This window comes from Lissotriton vulgaris, chromosome 10, assembly GCF_964263255.1.
Source record: "Lissotriton vulgaris chromosome 10, aLisVul1.2, whole genome shotgun sequence".
NCBI classification, from domain to species: Eukaryota; Metazoa; Chordata; class Amphibia; order Caudata; family Salamandridae; genus Lissotriton; species Lissotriton vulgaris.
Genome location: NC_141698.1, coordinates 971359499 through 971377039, shown reverse-complemented (window position 1 = coordinate 971377039; position 17541 = coordinate 971359499). Strand labels below are relative to the sequence as shown.

The following is a 17541-nucleotide window of genomic DNA, read 5'->3' as shown; positions in this document are numbered from 1 at the left end:
TCAGGGTGCGGCTAGCTATGGGAACTGATTAGAATTAGAATGTTCAAGGTTCTGGACACTTCTATGACCAGACTGTTTTAAAAAAAAATCTTTTTATTAAACAAGCTCCATAGACAATACATTAATCTGTACAAAAGCATGCACATCTGAATTACTATGACTTTCACACATTGTAGTTTAGAAAAAAAGGGGATCAGGTAGGGTGTGAGACATTGTATACAAAGGCGGTACTAATCCTCATTCCGGTTAATATCCAGCACCTGTGGAAAAGAATTATAATTAGGCGATCACTTCACTATGGTAATTCAGAGCCCCTTCAGCCTCTTCAAGGCCCTCTAATGTCCCCCTATATGCACTCCACTGTGCCCACATTTTCTCCCATTTCTTGGCACATCGTCTGCTTTTATAGACCGTTTCCTCTGCCCTTTAACACTAGTCTAAGTTCTTCTCCAACTCCATATCTGAGGGAGGGAGTGGCGGCTCCATCCCTTGGCAATGTTTCGCTTCGCAACACCGGCTGCTAGCTTGAGCCAGATGTTGGTGTACCTGGGCCAGTCTACCTCACCCTAAATTATAAGCAGAAGTCAGTTCCCACTACTCTGGCCATTATTGCCCTTCCCATCTTATCTAAGAGTGTTGAAGGGTAGTAGGAGCGTTGTAATATCCTAAGCTGGACCAGTCAGAACCGTACCTGTATCACGATCTCCCTTGAGCCATGGAGCGCCTCCAGCCACTCCTCATCCTCTACATTACTCTGGTAGTCCGTCCAAGCAGCCCTCAGAGTTGTCAATGGATCTCGCAGGTTATTCATAAGCTTCCGATAAATTGTTGAGATTGCTTTCTCAAGGATGTGGTCAATAAGTAATCTGTCCTCTAAGGGCGAATGGTCCGGAAGGGATGTACTGCGTTGCAAGTATGTCAGTAGTGCATGCGTAAGCCTCAAGTAATGAAACCTCTGGGTTTCAGCCAGGTCAAACTCTTGTTTTAGATCTTCAAACCGCAGTGGAGCCCCTCCCCTTCACATATCACCCAGTCATTCTATTCCCATATTTTTCCAACCTGCGAAACCTTGCAATGCGACCATCTCTTTAAGCCCATCGCCCGACCACAGCGGGGTCCTGCTGCTTAGTTTGTTCTGCCACCCCAATGCCCAATTCGCCTCATTCCAGCATGTCACTACCAACACTGTGTGTGAGGGCCTGTTTGGGTAATTTTTTCACGCATACAGCAGCGGCTCACAAATGCCTGATTGCATAGCATCCCAATATACCCTGTATGCTGGCTCATCTCTATCCGCATAGATCCAATCATTTACTACTAATAATGGTGATGCCCAAAAGTAGAGCCGCACATCCGGTACAGCCAGGCCTCCATCAAATACTCCTCTATGCAGCTAATTAAGTGCTATTCTCGGAGTACCTGCCTGGCATAGCAATTCCCGGAATCTTGGGCAATCTGAATAAAATCAGTTGGTGGGACGAGACAGGGGGTGTTTCACACAATGTACAGCAGTCGTGGTAGGGTCATCATCTTGAAAAGAGTACCTCTGCCCACCAGGGACAATGGCAGGACACCCCAGGTTTGCACATCCATACATAGTCTCTTGAGCTGGGGGGCAAGATTCCTCTCAAGAAACAACTGTTGGTTCCCAACACTCTGAGACCCACGTCGTTAAAACCCTCAATGGTTATGGGTGCTGCACACTTCACTGGCAATCTCTGGGGGGGGGCTGACAGCAGAAACACCACTGACTTATCCCAATTTATAGTGTATCCTGAATAACTACCAAATAAGTCAAAAATATGGAGTGCTCTGGCAAGCGAATAGTACGGCCTTGCGAGGTACAGCAGAATATCATCCACATACAATTGTATACGTCTATCCATCCCCCATATCGCAGGGTCCTTCCTAATTCAGTGCACCAGCGGATCCAACAGCAAAGCAAATAATAAGGGAGACAGAAGGCAGCCCTACCTTGTGCCTCGCCGCAAAGGAGAATTGCCGTGACAACACACCGTTAAGTCTCACTTGAGCCACCGGGTTTTGATAGAGCAGTCTCACCCATTTACAAAAATTTGGGCCAAAGTCCAGCCTAGTCAGCACTGCAAACAGATAGGGCCATTCAATACTATTGAAATCCATGGCAGTGTCCAGCATGACCAGACTGTTGATGAAACAACCATCAGGGTCAATTGACTTATGTGCTTCTGCAGCTGCCACATTTACAGCATAACTATGGATATATCACAATTTTCACATACTTTGCAGTATGATTGGCAGATTTCAACACAATAAAATTCTCTAAACGTCTGCCAAATGGTGTGCAGGTGAACCACGCAGTGCCAGTTTTGTTAGCAAATTAACACTGCCCCCTTTTTTTAAACCCACTCCTCTATGGATCAGCATAAATTTGAAAATTACAGCAGTACATGTAAAATGCTAATTGTGTGCAATTGATGCAAAAGGTAAAATTAAATCAAAAAATGCCCTTGCGACAATCAGGATATACAAGGATTTAAACACTTTCAAGCCCACCTGAAAACTTTTGAAAATGTTAGCGTCACAAAGTTTACTAAAAAGATCACAACCAAACCACTAGTGCATTTTATGAGTATGGTTGTACTTCATGCCAAATTTGTTTCAGCAATGTTTGGTGTACTGGTGAACAACATTTCCTATTGTATCTAAATTGAAAAAAACATCTTTCTTGACCCCATCATTTTCCCCTTAATAGAACATCATTAAAATTGGCATGCTAGACGGAAGCAGCAGTCTGTAAAGGATTGTCATATTTTGTGCAGCTGTGTCTATGGGGACTAAAGTTTTATCCAAATCAAAAATTATCCTTTCACTGCAAACTGCGGCTAAACCATTGCAATAGAGTTGGAACCGATTAGTGCAGGGTTCTCGGGTCTTATGTAGATCATATGGGGTGGGGGGGTGGGACTGTTGGAAATCAGGACCTATTTGCAGTGTCACCATACTTTCTGCCCCATTTGAGACCCCTAGTGGTAAGTGGACTGTGGCAGCGTCCCTACCGCTTTTAAACTTAAGCGCTTCTGCTCGCTTGCTTAGCGGCGCGTGAGCATTTTACTGTATGCTAACATTTTAAATTGTCACTTTTTTCCCCTCACCTGGCTGGGAAGCACAGCGCGTTGGCAGCGTGTTGTGTGTGCCTTTAGATTTGAGCTCGGCTGAGCTTGCTTGACTGCTCACGGAGGACTGGACTCGCCCCTCCCTCCCGCCTCGGTCTGACGCCGGTGATTAGCGCCGTTTGTGCAGAGGGCGTGGAGGGTCCGAGCCAGGCACTTCCGCTTAGTGAACTGCAGCGCTCTAGTGGCTGGAACGCTGGGGGGGATATAAGGCACCGGATTTAGGAGCCTTGCGTGGTAAGTGGACTGTGGCAGCGTCCCTACCGCTTTTAAACTTAAGCGCTTCTGCTCGCTTGCTTAGCGGCGCGTGAGCATTTTACTGTATGCTAACATTTTAAATTGTCACTTTTTTCCCCTCACCTGGCTGGGAAGCACAGCGCGTTGGCAGCGTGTTGTGTGTGCCTTTAGATTTGAGCTCGGCTGAGCTTGCTTGACTGCTCACGGAGGACTGGACTCGCCCCTACCTCCCGCCTCGGTCTGACGCCGGTGATTAGCGCCGTTTGTGCAGAGGGCGTGGAGGGTCCGAGCCAGGCACTTCCGCTTAGTGAACTGCAGCGCTCTAGTGGCTGGAACGCTGGGGGGGATATAAGGCACCGGATTTAGGAGCCTTGCGTGGTAAGTGGACTGTGGCAGCGTCCCTACCGCTTTTAAACTTAAGCGCTTCTGCTCGCTTGCTTAGCGGCGCGTGAGCATTTTACTGTATGCTAACATTTTAAATTGTCACTTTTTTCCCCTCACCTGGCTGGGAAGCACAGCGCGTTGGCAGCGTGTTGTGTGTGCCTTTAGATTTGAGCTCGGCTGAGCTTGCTTGACTGCTCACGGAGGACTGGACTCGCCCCTCCCTCCCGCCTCGGTCTGACGCCGGTGATTAGCGCCGTTTGTGCAGAGGGCGTGGAGGGTCCGAGCCAGGCACTTCCGCTTAGTGAACTGCAGCGCTCTAGTGGCTGGAACGCTGGGGGGGATATAAGACGGATGTGTTGTCGACAGCGCAGCGGGCGAGCGCAGCGGGCGCGACGAAGGCGCGCCGGAGTTGCGCCAGAGTTAAGCCCGTCTGCGCCCGTCCGCGGCCGACTGCGGCCCAGGGCCATAACCTCTGCCTCTCCCTCCTGTCAAGTCTCCTGGAGTCGAGATGAGTTACTACACCTCCGAGGGGAGCTATGTGGGCTTTGCCCCCATAGCATTGACGCAGGGACAAATGGGGGCTGCAGCCACTGCGAGTACACCTTTAACACCGGTAAGGCGCTAACCGCTGGCCAACATACTTTGATATGTGGCCTATTAAATGTTCGTTCCTTACGGAAACACTCCCTTGATATCCGTGACCTCCTTACGGGGAAACCATGGGATCTTTTATTCCTTACGGAAACGTGGCTGGATCAGGACTCCATGCCGGAGATTATTGAGGCCATACCTGAAGGTTATTGCCTTCACAGGCTAGACAGGCCACGTGGGAGAGGGGGCGGTATAGCCATTGTTGTGCGGCAAGACTATCAATGTCAGCTCGATCGCACTGCGATCGATGATAGTGAAGCTGGCGTCTTTTCCATTTCCATTAATGGCCGCTTCACCCTGAAAGGCTTGTTAATCTACCGTCCACCAGGCTCTTCCACAGCCTTTGTTGGTAAGCTAGTGGAAGGTGTCACTGAGGCCGCCCTACGCTCGGATAAATATCTGGTCCTAGGAGATCTTAACTTACACCTAGATACTCCCTCGGACAGAGTGGCTAGCGAGTTATGCCACACGATGGCTAGCCTACAATTCGAGCAGAAGGTATTATCATCTACCCACAAGCTGGGTCACCTTCTGGACCCAGTTTTTGCTAACTGGAGCCAAGTGAATGCCCAAGCACCGATTCCCATTGCTTGGTCCGATCATTTCCTCGTCCCTTTTACCATCGGAATACAGGGACCCCGCCCCGATGACCCTCCCGCTGATAAACATCCTAGGCGCAGATGGGCAGCATTCTCCCTGGCCAAATTCAATCGGGCACTTACCGAGAATGGTCATCCTGGGGGTGACGGGGTTGATGAAGTGAATTTCAACCTGGACCAACGCATTTTGGAAGCCTTGAATCAGGTGGCACCTCTGGGTATGTCGAAACCAGGCGGCCGAATACAACGGTCGGCGCCCTGGTTCAATGAGGACCTGCGTACGGCCAAGGCGGCATGTAAACGCGCCGAAAGGAAATGGAGGATCGCATACTCTATGCAGGCCAAAAACGGTTACACTGACTGTAGACGTGCCTATCACATGTTGATTAGGAAAGCTAAATCATCATATTATTGCAACAAAATCGAGGAAGCTAAGCAGTCCACCAAGGAGCTTTTCTCTATTTACAAAACTATTGCAATAGGAAAATCCGTCTCAGCACCAGAAAAATTTTGCACTACGGAGGGCTGTAATCGTATTGCGGAGTACTTTGCAACCAAGGTCTCCAACATATATAATTCCTTCCCCCAGAGGACAGATAGTGGCATTGCCCTCTTGGAATTTCCAAGAAGGGAAGGGGAACATCGGCTTACCGGGTTTGTTACCCCCTCCACTACGGAGCTTCTTCGTATTTGTGGATCTATCAAATCCGGTTCCCCCAGAGACCCGACCACTCCCAATCGGCTCAAGGACAGCCTGCCAGTGCTAGAGCCTTATGTGCGTCAGCTCTTGGACACTTCCTTTGAGTCGCAAGTGGTCCCGAAGGCCTGGAAACAGGCAGTGGTACTCCCCCTGCAAAAAAAGGCAAATGTTAGCTTTGAAAAATTGGAGAATCTCCGCCCCATTTCCCTTCTCCCCTACATGGCGAAGGTGGCGGAAAAAATAGCCAATATACAACTTATGCAGTTCGTGGAGAGGGCTTCGCTACTCCACGACTCGCAATTTGGCTTCCGTCCCCGTCACTCGACGGAGTCTGCTCTCCTCGTGGCGGTGGAGGCACTCAGACAGGGAGTTGACGAGGGCCAGACGATGGCACTGATCCTCTTAGACTTAAGCGCAGCATTCGACACTGTAGCACATTCCACCTTGCTACAGTGTCTGAATGGAGGTGGGGTGACAGGAGCTGCGCTTGGGTGGATTAAGTCCTTCCTCTCTGAGAGGTGCTTCCAGGTCAGACTAGGTGAGTGTTACTCTAGGGAGATTGAGCTGGGCCAGGGCGTCCCACAGGGTTCGTCCCTGAGCCCAACCCTATTCAACATTTATGTCTCCCCCCTAGCGGCCATTGTGGAGGGCTATGGCCTCCGCCTGGTGTCCTACGCCGATGACACGCAATTGGTCATCTCCCTTTCGCGCGCGCCCGGTCTTGCGGCAGACATTTTCAGGAACTGCATGAATGATCTCGCTGCCTGGATGTCTGCCAACTGTTTAAAGTTGAACGGGAGCAAGACCGAGGTGCTCGTGGTGGGGGGTGTACCGTCGGCGTGGTCGTCGGCGTGGTGGCCACCGTGTTTGGGGGAAGCTCCCGCACCCTGCCGTGAGGCTAGGAACTTGGGCGTGTGGCTCGATAGGGACCTCACCTTTGGCCCACATGTCGGTCGGGTGGTGGGGGTATGCTTCAGTGTTCTGAGAACCCTTAGGAAAGTTTTAGATCTGCTTCCTATTTCAGCGCGTCAGACGCTGGTGCATGCCCTGGTCACCTCCCGACTTGATTATGGGAATCTACTTTATCTGGGGGCCATCGGCAGGGTCATTGGTCGTCTGCAGGTTCTCCAAAACGCGGCAGCACGACTGGTCCTTGTTGTAAATAGGATGGTCATAGATGACAGGATACTTCTAGTTGATTACATGTAGATTTATTGTAGGACACAGCCGAGTACACAAACCTCGCCAGCTGACCAGACCACCAACTGACACTAGTGGAATTCTCGAGGTAGAAGTCAGAACATACATAGGCATTGTGGTAGACAGAGAACAAGAAAACACAAAGAAAGGACTAAGACAAAAGACAACCATATTACATGAAGAATCAATGTACAACACATCTCCCTCCTTTATAGAAAAGAAAAGAAATAAAGGAAAACAAAGATTACAAAACAAGAGACTGCAACGACAACCACAAAGACAAAAGAGTAATCAGAGACACAGGATGAAGAGTGAAGAGTGAGGTGAAACAAAACACTCAAACGACCAAACAACACCTACCCCATGGTGTACAATAACAAGATACACAACACCAATCAAGTATCCGAAATGTCATTACACTCCATCCCCCTCCCTCAGAGAAACCGGGTAGAAACCCTATTAACAAAGGTAGGTATAAACATAGACCCTTGGGAGAAACACAACATACCCCAAGAAAGTAATAACACAACTTTCCTTAAACAGGGTACACCTCAGGATAGACAACCTGGGAACTGACATGGGCAATGACTAATAAGAGCAGCACTAACACTACTACCCATTTCAGAAAAACTAAACCAGTCAACCTGAGAACTAATATAGGTATTGATTGCTCACCAACTCCACACCCTCCAAAGTAGGCTACACCACACGACAGTACAGGATGGTTAACTTGGAGATTGACTAACTTCCAACACTATTTCTCCAAAGAAGGGTACAACACAGAGTTCAAACCCTGAAACCAAACCTACAACATGCCCTACAAAGGGTATACCATGGGTACCAACAGGCCCCACCCCCTCCCCAAAGAAGGGTACACCAATGGGTAAAAACAGCGCCATAGGAAAGTACAACAACAACTCTCAATACACTTTCCTCACCAACCCCAATAACACACAACAGGTTGCACAGGGTTCACACCCTGGAACTTATACACCAACATGCCCTACATAGGGTATACCATGGGTACCAACTGGCCCCACACCCTCCCCAAAGAAGGGTACACCATTGGGTAAAAGACACCGCCATAGGAAAGTAGAGCCACAACAGCTCTCAAAACACTTTCCACACTGACCCCCAAAATGCTCAAAAGGTTAAACACACCAGGAAAAAACACATAAGCTCTCCTAGATAGAGTACATCGGGGGAAATGGCCCTGCAGACTAGAATGAGGCACCAGATGTCAGTGCAACCTCATAATAAAGAATACGAAAGGAGAACAGACCCATGAAACCGTCATCACATACCAGGTGTTGATCTAGTTCAAGCATTCTCATATCACAATCATGCAACATTTACTAACAAACTCGGTGACCTAACCACCAACAACACAACAAAACAGGGTGACAACAAACGTTGCACAAGGCTCACGCCTTGGGATTTATACTCCAACACGCCCTACATAGAGTATACCATGGGTACCGACTGGCCCCACCCCCTCCCCAAAGAAGGGTACACCATTGGGTAAAAGACACCGCCATGGGAAAGAACAGCCACACACTTTCCACATTGACCCCCAAAATACAAGCTAATGAGCTGCCTAGCAACAAGACACAACAGCTCGTAGTCCTGGTTCCTCTCAGAACCTCTCTGTAACAACTCGCTGTCACAAATCCTTAGACCTGGAAGATCTTGAAACCCTTCAGTCTCAAATTTACCTCTTGGATTCGTTCCGACAAAGAATCCTCACCTTGCTTCAGTGACATGCTTCAGGACTCACAGTTCAGATTTTACTAAGTTTTGAAGTCACCATCAGTACAATTTCAGTCCCGGCCACTTGACGGTAAACTTTGTCCTCTCCCAGCTAGACACTGAACTCCATGTCTCTTTCCAGTCCCGAGGCACACATCGACCTTTCCCTGTAACTAACTTGGATTCTTCATCAATGTTGTGAACCTACAGTCCAAAGACTCACTTAGGACTTACAACTACGAAGGCAAAAGAGCATATTGGGTCAAAGAGTGTAAAAGTGAAGTGTGAGGTGAGACACAACACTTAAAACAACTAATAGGCCGGATAAAGATAGTGCACTCCCTCCAAACTGTCTTTGACCAGCAAAACAGGAAGAGAAAGTCCACTCTCTCAAAAACTGTTTCAGTCCAGCAACACTTAACGCTCCGAGTTGAAGATGGACAGTTCAACATACGGCTTCCTGCTTTAAAGATACCACATTCATAGATAAGATTACTGACTGCAGTATAACAAGCGATGTAAAAAGATACATTTTTCCTGACCAGGAACCTTTGTCCCCACTGCGGACCTTCTGTCCAGACTCTTACCTGGGACCTTTGTCCCCCATTGTGGACATACTGTCAAGAGTCTCCTCTGGGACCTTTGTCCCCACTGCGGACCTTCTGTCCAGACTCTCACCTGGGACCTATGTCCCCATTGTGGACATACTGTCAAGAGTCTCCTCTGGGACCTTTGTCCCCACTGCGGACCCTCTGTCCAGACTCTCACCTGGGACCTATGTCCCCATTGTGGACATACTGTCAAGAGTCTCCTCTGGGACCTTTGTCCCCACTGCGGACCTTCTGTCCAGACTCTCACCTGGGACCTTTTTCCCACTGTGGACATACTGTCTAGAGTCTCCCTTGGGACCTTTGTCCCTGTTGTGGACTTTCTGTCCATGCGCCCAATCTTTTGTGCTGAGACATTCCGCTCCTTGATCCGGGACAACCTTGTCTCCACTAGCACAATGATTTCGCCCTTTGTCCATTTCTGCTTCCCCTTGTGATCATGGACCGGTAACCCTTCTAGATAGAGTCCAAGGGGTTTGTCCCCCAAATTCACCCTGAAAACAAAAACTCCTTTCTGCTTGTTAGCCATGGTTCAGGCACTTAGACCAGCTTTAAATTGTGGGACTACTTTTCTGTTCTATGTCCTCTGCTCCTTAATTGAATTGTGCTTCTCTTACTTGTTCCTGGACGCTCTGTACCTTTTAATTAAAGGCTGGAACTGGCATTATGTGTACACTGGTAATTTCCTGCACATTGATGTTTGAGCAAAATAACATTTGCTTCACGAAACACAGTCTATTCTTTTATGCTAGCTCACTGACACGTTTCTTGTTTTCTGCCAGAATAGAAATAAATACAGAAAATATCCACTAGATGGCAGTCTTGTCCAGAATATATGCACTAAACATAGCATTTATTGCTCGTGAAGATCTACGCTGTATGAAAGGTACACTTTAAATAACAGTCACGTCATGCTTTCAAAGACATGTTTCTTCCTCTGCAGACCGCATGAAAGTAACAATGCTGGACATGAACACGGAGATCAAAAGCACACCTTCCATTTCACTCACCAAGTTGAAATGTCAGTCTGCGTATAACTGTTCTTTCTGTTGGTGTCGCGTTGACACCGAGATACTTATCAATTGTTACGAGTTGAAACAGCACTACACGCAGTACTTGAAAAACGTTGCGTTGTGTTCCCAAACCCTGTCACCATGAGAACACCATGCGTGAAGCTGAAAATGGCTGCTTGACGTAGTAGAGTGACGTTGCACGCTAACGTTGCACGCTGCACAGAATGCGTGATGATGTATGCAGCATGGAAACAAGGAACTCTGAGATGACACTGGGTACGTCACTATGGAGCATGTAGTTGCTACGCTGAGGAACACGAAGATACCACCACGTCATCATTTCAAATGAGCCATGGAGAAGTGCAGATCACACACGGAGGGAAAATAACGGTATTAACAAGCAGTAAAGACTCACAGTAGATGAACTTGAACTTGTTTCTGCCGTTTGTGACTCAAAATGATTCATTTCATTTACTGATTAATGATCATGTGTCCAGCCGATTCACTCGTTTTTCAGCAGCTGTGCCTTGAACATTAAAAATACTTAGTTAAAATCTATGCTGTTTCTCTTGTCAAACTCTTCATTAGAAGCATTACAGGAAGCAGAGCATTTATTTCTAGCCGTTACTGGTTTACTCATTGTTGTGATGCTTTACCCCATCATAGGCAATTCCCTTAAAACCTTGGTATTAGCTGCAGCTGGTTGGGGAACAGTTTAGCTTGAGTTTTGCAGTAACTTAGAAAGCGCTACAAAAATAACAAGGCGCTACAAATACTTGAGGACAGTTTCTTCAGTTTTCTCTACACCTTACTTATTGCCACAGAATCTTAAGTTCTTGTTGGTCAGCGCTGCCAGGGAACAGTAATAAACTCAGGCTTGTAAAAGATAAGATTTTCTTAGTTGCGCAAAATTCATTTGACTTATCTCTTATTCATGCGGTTTCTTCTTTCTTGTTTCCTCTGATCTCAAGACTGGCAGCACATAGGTGTAGAGCTGTGGGTTCTTTTCGCGAGGTGTAACTCAGGCTGTGTTAGATGGTTTCTTCTCTGGTCTGGTCAGCAGGAAAACGTCGCCAAAATGTTGTAAATAGGATGGTCATAGATGACAGGATACTTCTAGTTGATTACATGTAGATTTATTGTAGGACACAGCCGAGTACACAAACCTCGCCAGCTGACCAGACCACCAACTGACACTAGTGGAATTCTCGAGGTAGAAGTCAGAACATACATAGGCATTGTGGTAGACAGAGAACAAGAAAACACAAAGAAAGGACTAAGACAAAAGACAACCATATTACATGAAGAATCAATGTACAACAGTCCTCAGACTTCCTAGGAGGGCATCTGCCAAGCCAGCCCTGCGAGCGCTCCATTGGCTCCCTATTGAGAGGAGAGTGCAGTTTAAGGCCCTTGCCACCTGCCACCGTATTCTGAATGGCAAGGCACCTCTCCCGCTTCAAAGCCTTATAGCTTACTATGAGCCTACACGCAGCCTTCGGTCCTCACAGACCGGGCTGCTAAAAGTACCTAGAATTTCTAAAGCTCGCATGGGAGGCAGATCCTTCAGATACCTTGCCCCCAAATGTTGGAATAATCTGCCGCTGGAACTCCGGCTTGAATCTTCCGAAACCCAGTTTAGGAAAAAACTTAAAACGTATCTGTTTCGGTAGGTAGCTTGGTTGGGAGGAGGGGGGACAGTTACTCCACTTGCCATAGCGCGGGGACACGCCAGTGGCGTAACCAGGCGCTTAATAAATCTCCAATAGATGCTTATTTTTTGACTCTGAGGGTGCCCTGGGCTCTGCTCTGGGTAGGCCCAGAGCCAGTACTATGTTGAAAACCCAGTGAAAACACACACATACATGAGGGTACACTCTATGTTAGGTTGCACCTATAAATGGCATGTCCTACCCTATAAGTCGCTAGTACATATTAGGACAGGGAGGTTAAAATAGCTTTTATGTCCCTAGTACATAATAGGGCATGGTAGTTTAGAGGCCTGTAGCCCTTTCTGCACTTGCATGTGTGCACTGCTAAGAGCCTGGGGTCATTTTAAAAGCAGCCCTGGGTTGCAGCACTGTTTTTAAATATAAATTGTGCCCAAACTCTACTTTGGTGGTAAATGGCACTTAAAAAGTGATAAACTACACTCTTTTGGCATGTTAGGTACCCCCAGGATCTCACCTAGATTTCCCAGTTGTGGGGAGCCAGATACGTATAAAGAGAGCCCCATTTGATAGAGGTTGTATATGCCCTGGGGATAGAGAAGTTGCACATTTCACTTCCCCCATTGTTGTAAAGTGCTTCCCTAAATAGACTTTTGTGTCAGGAGCACTGTGGAGTGAGAATCTACACTATTTTGCATATTTAGGACCCCTAAAGTATCCCCCAGGGGTCATGTAGCTATAAGCTGGCTCCTTTCAAAGATGATTTATAGACCCTGGTGTTGGAGAAATTATACATTTCGCTTTCCCCATTGTAGATCCCCAGCCACATAGGTTCCCACGGCAATAGTGTATTAATGAATAACTATCACTAGAAATTCATGAAAAATATCAGCCAAGGACTTAGGAGAATGGTATTGATAAATCCAACAATATGCTATTGCTGATATCCTAAAGTATACAGAAAAAAAGTTCTAAGACTTTCTTGGCACTAAGCCAAAATCCAGCCTTCCTGTGGTCTCCCTTGATTGGTCGGAGTTAAGAGAATTAGCCAGTGTCATAAGCCACCTACAGAGATCCCAGAAGATTCCAATGGGGTGGCGACACAAGTTCTCCAGAGACTTGCCCTCGGTTTACATGAGGAGACACTGCTCCAGTGGCAAATCCTAGGGGGATGGGGCTGGAATGGAGAGTGTGTGTAGAGTCAAAGATGCTGTGGCTCGTCTACTCAACCGCAACACTGCAGCAGACATTCACACACAGGTCTGATGAATGGTTGGCAGGGTTTGCTCAGACGAGAGTCCCTTGCTCACTTTGCCACTGGATTCAAGATAGCCTGGCTGATGAGGATTATGAATCCGAAACCGGTCCCAGGATGCTTGTTTCCGGTCCAGGGAAGACATGGCTTGGCAGTTCGGGCTGGACAGTTCCCATGAGGCACAGGGTCGGACTGATTTGCATATGGCCATGTCTGAACTGGGGTGGCGGGGTGAGCTAAAGAATGGTGATGGATTAAACCCAGATCAGTTGACTGGGGTTGAGTGTTTGATTTGCTCAAGCGCTGTCCGTCCATCATCCCCTTTTGTATTGCTTTGTTCGCCCTAAGTTGGCAGGGTATGCTCAGATGTGAGTCCCTTGCTCACTTTGCCACTGGATTCAAGATCGCCTGGCTGATGAGGATTATGAATCCGAAACCGGTCCCAGGATGCTTGTTTCCAGTCCAGGGAAGACATGGCTTGGCAGTTCGGGCTGGACTGTTCCCATGAGGCACAGGGTCAGACTGATTTGCATATGGCCATGTCTGAACTGGGGTGGCGGAGTGAGCTAAAGAATAGTGATGGATTAAACCCAGATCAGTTGACTGGGGGTGAGTGTTTGATTTTGCTCAAGCGCTCCGTCCATCATCCCCTTTTGTATCACTGATGAACAAACCAATAATACGGCTTTAGTCTAGTATTAACTTTATCTCTTAAGGTATCACATCAGGAAAGCTTTTCAAACCTCAACCAACTTTTATTTTTGTTGTTGTTTTGTTTTCATTTATATTGTCCGTAGATGCTCCTTTCTCAAAGATTTTGAAAATTTAGTGAGTATGATTTCGGCATCAAACCCAAAGGCAGATTTGGATGGAGTTAGCTTCACCCAAGTCCTCTCTGGCAGACCCCTGGCAACAGTATCTACAAGTTGAACACAAATGCTGGTTACCTTTGTTTGCAGCACAATTTTGCGACTGAGCTCGGCGCGTAGAAAAATCAAGTCTGTTAATGCATCTCTCCTCTTCTTGTTCTTTTTTCCACCCAGGTGAGAAACTAATGTTGGACGTTTTTCATGGTGGGATCAAGGGAGCTGGCAAAACAGAGTCCTTGAAGCCAGGGAACAGGTAAGTGGCAAGCAAAGTGGCTCTGCGCAGGGGAGGAGTGTGGACAGTATTTAAATAAGACTACTTTAGAAAGTTCATAAAGGACACATTCTAATTGTTTGTAACAAGGAACAAAAGCAGATCATTACCTTGATGAGGCTGCCTTTTGAAAGTGCTTTAGAATGTTAACATAGGTCACGTTTGAATAGCTTATAGCAAGGAACTGGTGCAGATTATTAATTTAATGAGTCTGTCTTCTAAAAGATGTTATGTTATGTTATAAAGTCTTGTATAGCGCGCAGCTGCCCCAGCTAAGGGGCGTCCCGGCGCTTTGGTAGACAGGAAAAAGTTGGCCGCCGTAGAGATGGAACTTACGGCTATAGCATGACACTGCAGTTAACAAAAAAGGTAGGTTTTTCTAAACCTCAGGAGGTCTTTTAGACCGCGGACCTGGGGTGGCAAAGCGTTCCATATTTTCGCTGCTAAATAGCGGAATGAGCGTCCTCCCATCCGCGCAAGCTTTATTCGAGGGACCACTGCCAGGTGCTGGCCCTCTGAGCGTAGAGTACGCCGAGGAATGTAAGGGGTCAGAAGGGAGCATAGCATAGGAGGGAGGCAAGTTTCAAAATTTTAAAAGTCAGACATAAGGTTTTGAATTTGATCCTCTTGTCCACGGGCAACCAATGAAGTTTGGTCAGGGTACTGGAAACTGAATGGAAGCAGGGGAGTCCTATCAAGGCTCTAGCTGCCGCGTTCTGCACTCGTTGCAGTCTTCCCACCTCTACCTGGTTGGCCCCTAGAAGCAGAGAGCTCGCATAGTCCAGTCGAGATAGAATAGAAGACTGCACTATGGTTTGGCGGGTGGGAGAGTCAAAGAATTTAAAAATTGGCTTGAGGTTCCGAAGAATCCCAAAGCACGTGGCGGCAACCTTTTTTGTATGGTGTACAAAATTGAGCGAGGAGTCTAGCCAGACTCCAAGGTTTTTTACCTCATTTTTTAGCTCTGGAGGATTCCCGAGACTTTCCGGCCACCATTTGCCACCCCAGGCGGAGACATCATTACCTAACAGTAAGACCTCGGTCTTATTGGTGTTAAGCTGTAGGTAATTGGATGTCATCCAGTTGGTGACTGCTGTTAGGCCCAATTTAAAATTGGACGCACTCAGCCCTGCGTCATCACTCAGCAATACCACTAGCTGAGTGTCGTCTGCGTATGAGACTATAGAAAGCTCCCATCGTTTAGCGACCTCAGCTAGTGGCTGGAAGTATAGATTCAAAAGCGTCGGGCTGAGGGCAGATCTCTGGGGTACTCCCTGCTCGATTGGGCGTTCTTCAGAAAGAAACGGGGGGGGGGGTGGAAACCCGGAATGACCTTCCGGTCAAGAACGCCTTAAACCAGGCACGTGCTTGCCCACAGATTTCTGCTGTCTTCAGACGGTACAGCAACACCTCGTGTGAGACGTGTCGAAGGCAGCGCTGAGATCTAAAAGGATCAGCGCTGCCGTCTGACCGGAGTCCATAATGGTCCGCGGTTGTTCCGTTACACTCAGGAGACAGAAACCATGTTGGGAGGCGTCCAGAATGGAATTGGTGCAGAGGAATTTCGTTAGAGTATAATTCACGTGGGATTCGACCACCTTGGCTGGCCAGGGTAACAGTGAAATTTGCCTAAAATGTTCTGGTCGTGTGGAGTCCAGCGTGGGCTTTTTAATAATAGGAGATACCCAGGCTTACTTCCATCTGGTGGGTATGATGACCGATGTAAAGGAAGAATTAATGATTTCGCGAAGGGGATTGAGTATAATCGCAGGGCCCTCCCTAAAGTGGGACGGTTTTAGTGGTTCTGCAGAAGAGCCTGACTTAATCTTCCCGCAGAGTCTGAGGAAGTCGTCCTGATTTAGGTCGGGTATACTCATAAGTTTGTTTCTCGGTTCGCAGCTAGCGGGGGTAAATCTGGGGGTGGCCGGGAAGGAGCTGTAGATCGTTCGTACCTTGTCGATAAAAAAAAGAGGCTAGTGTTTCACAGTGTGGATAGGATGCAGTTGTTACTGGCACCGCTTTTTTGGCGATAAGATCTTTCAGGATTTTGAAAATAGTTTTCGAGGGGTTTTGACTCGCCTTGATTTCATTGGCATAGTAATTAGCCCTTGTCCTACAAATATTTCTGTGGTAATTCTTTTGTGCAGCCAGGTATTGAGTTTTTAACAGAGGGTCGTATGTTTTCCTCTAACTGCGCTCAGCAGGCTTGCATTCCTTCCTAAGGGCAGTAAGCTCCTCATTGTACCATGGACTAGACTCCCGAGTACGCGCTCTAATCCAGTCAGCTGGGATTAATGAGTCTAAGGCTTGGGACAGCCAATTGCAAAAGTTATCATAGCCCTGCTCTGTGTCGTTTCCTAATTCGGGAGGGTCCATTTTAAGTACGGTGTAGAAATCCTCTAGACGAAGCTTTCGCCAAGGACGTTTAAGTACTCGTTGAGCGTTGTTCCTGTTAGCCGAGTCGTAAATAGGAAGTGACATTGTCACCAACATATGGTCCGACCAGGGGACTAGAATAGGTCTCTCTACCGAGACTTCTTCTAAGTTTGAGAAAATGGGGTCCAAGTGATGCCCTCCCCTATGCGTGGGGCTCATGACTAGCTGACGAAGTTGAAGTGCTGCAAGATTAGCTAGTAGATTGCTAATTCTATTGTCTGTAACGCTGTCAAAATGGAGATTAAGATCTCCGAAAATATTGAAATTGGCCGTCGCGATTGCTAGCGCACATACAGTTTCTACCAGGGCTTTAGAGAAACCACTATCCTGCCCAGGTGGTCTATATATCAGAAGGCCAGATAACGTTAGGTGGGGATTAATCTTAATGCTATAACGGGCACCTTCGCTGCCCTGGATGTCTAATTTCGTAAATTGGCATAGATATTGTGCTTTGAGTATGACCGCAATGCCACCGCCCCTAGACTGTCTATTAAGAACGTAGGCAGAGTACCCTGGGGGAGTGGCCAGTTTGATGATAGAAATCCTGTCGTCTTGGAGCCAAGTCTCTGTAAGGAACAGGATGTCTAGTGAGTGTTCTTTAAGTAGGTCATGCACTTCCATATGATGTTTAGCCAGAGATCTGGTGTTAAGTTGCGCTATCCGCAGCTGTTGTTGTAAGTTAGTATCAGCCGGATCGGGGAGAGCGGTAGACTTAGGGAGCATATAGCCACAGGCACATTTAGGGGT

The 17541-nt window shown here is 47.4% G+C and overlaps 1 long non-coding RNA gene across 1 annotated transcript in view; it reads left to right on the top strand.

Annotated features, from left to right (window-relative positions):
• LOC147689085 (uncharacterized) overlaps nucleotides 1-17541 on the top strand; it is a 63848-nt gene that overhangs the window by 28598 nt on the left and 17709 nt on the right. The window contains exon 2 of the long non-coding RNA XR_015300590.1: nucleotides 14262-14340. This is a non-coding gene — a long non-coding RNA (uncharacterized LOC147689085). The remainder of the gene's footprint in view (nucleotides 1-14261; nucleotides 14341-17541) is intronic.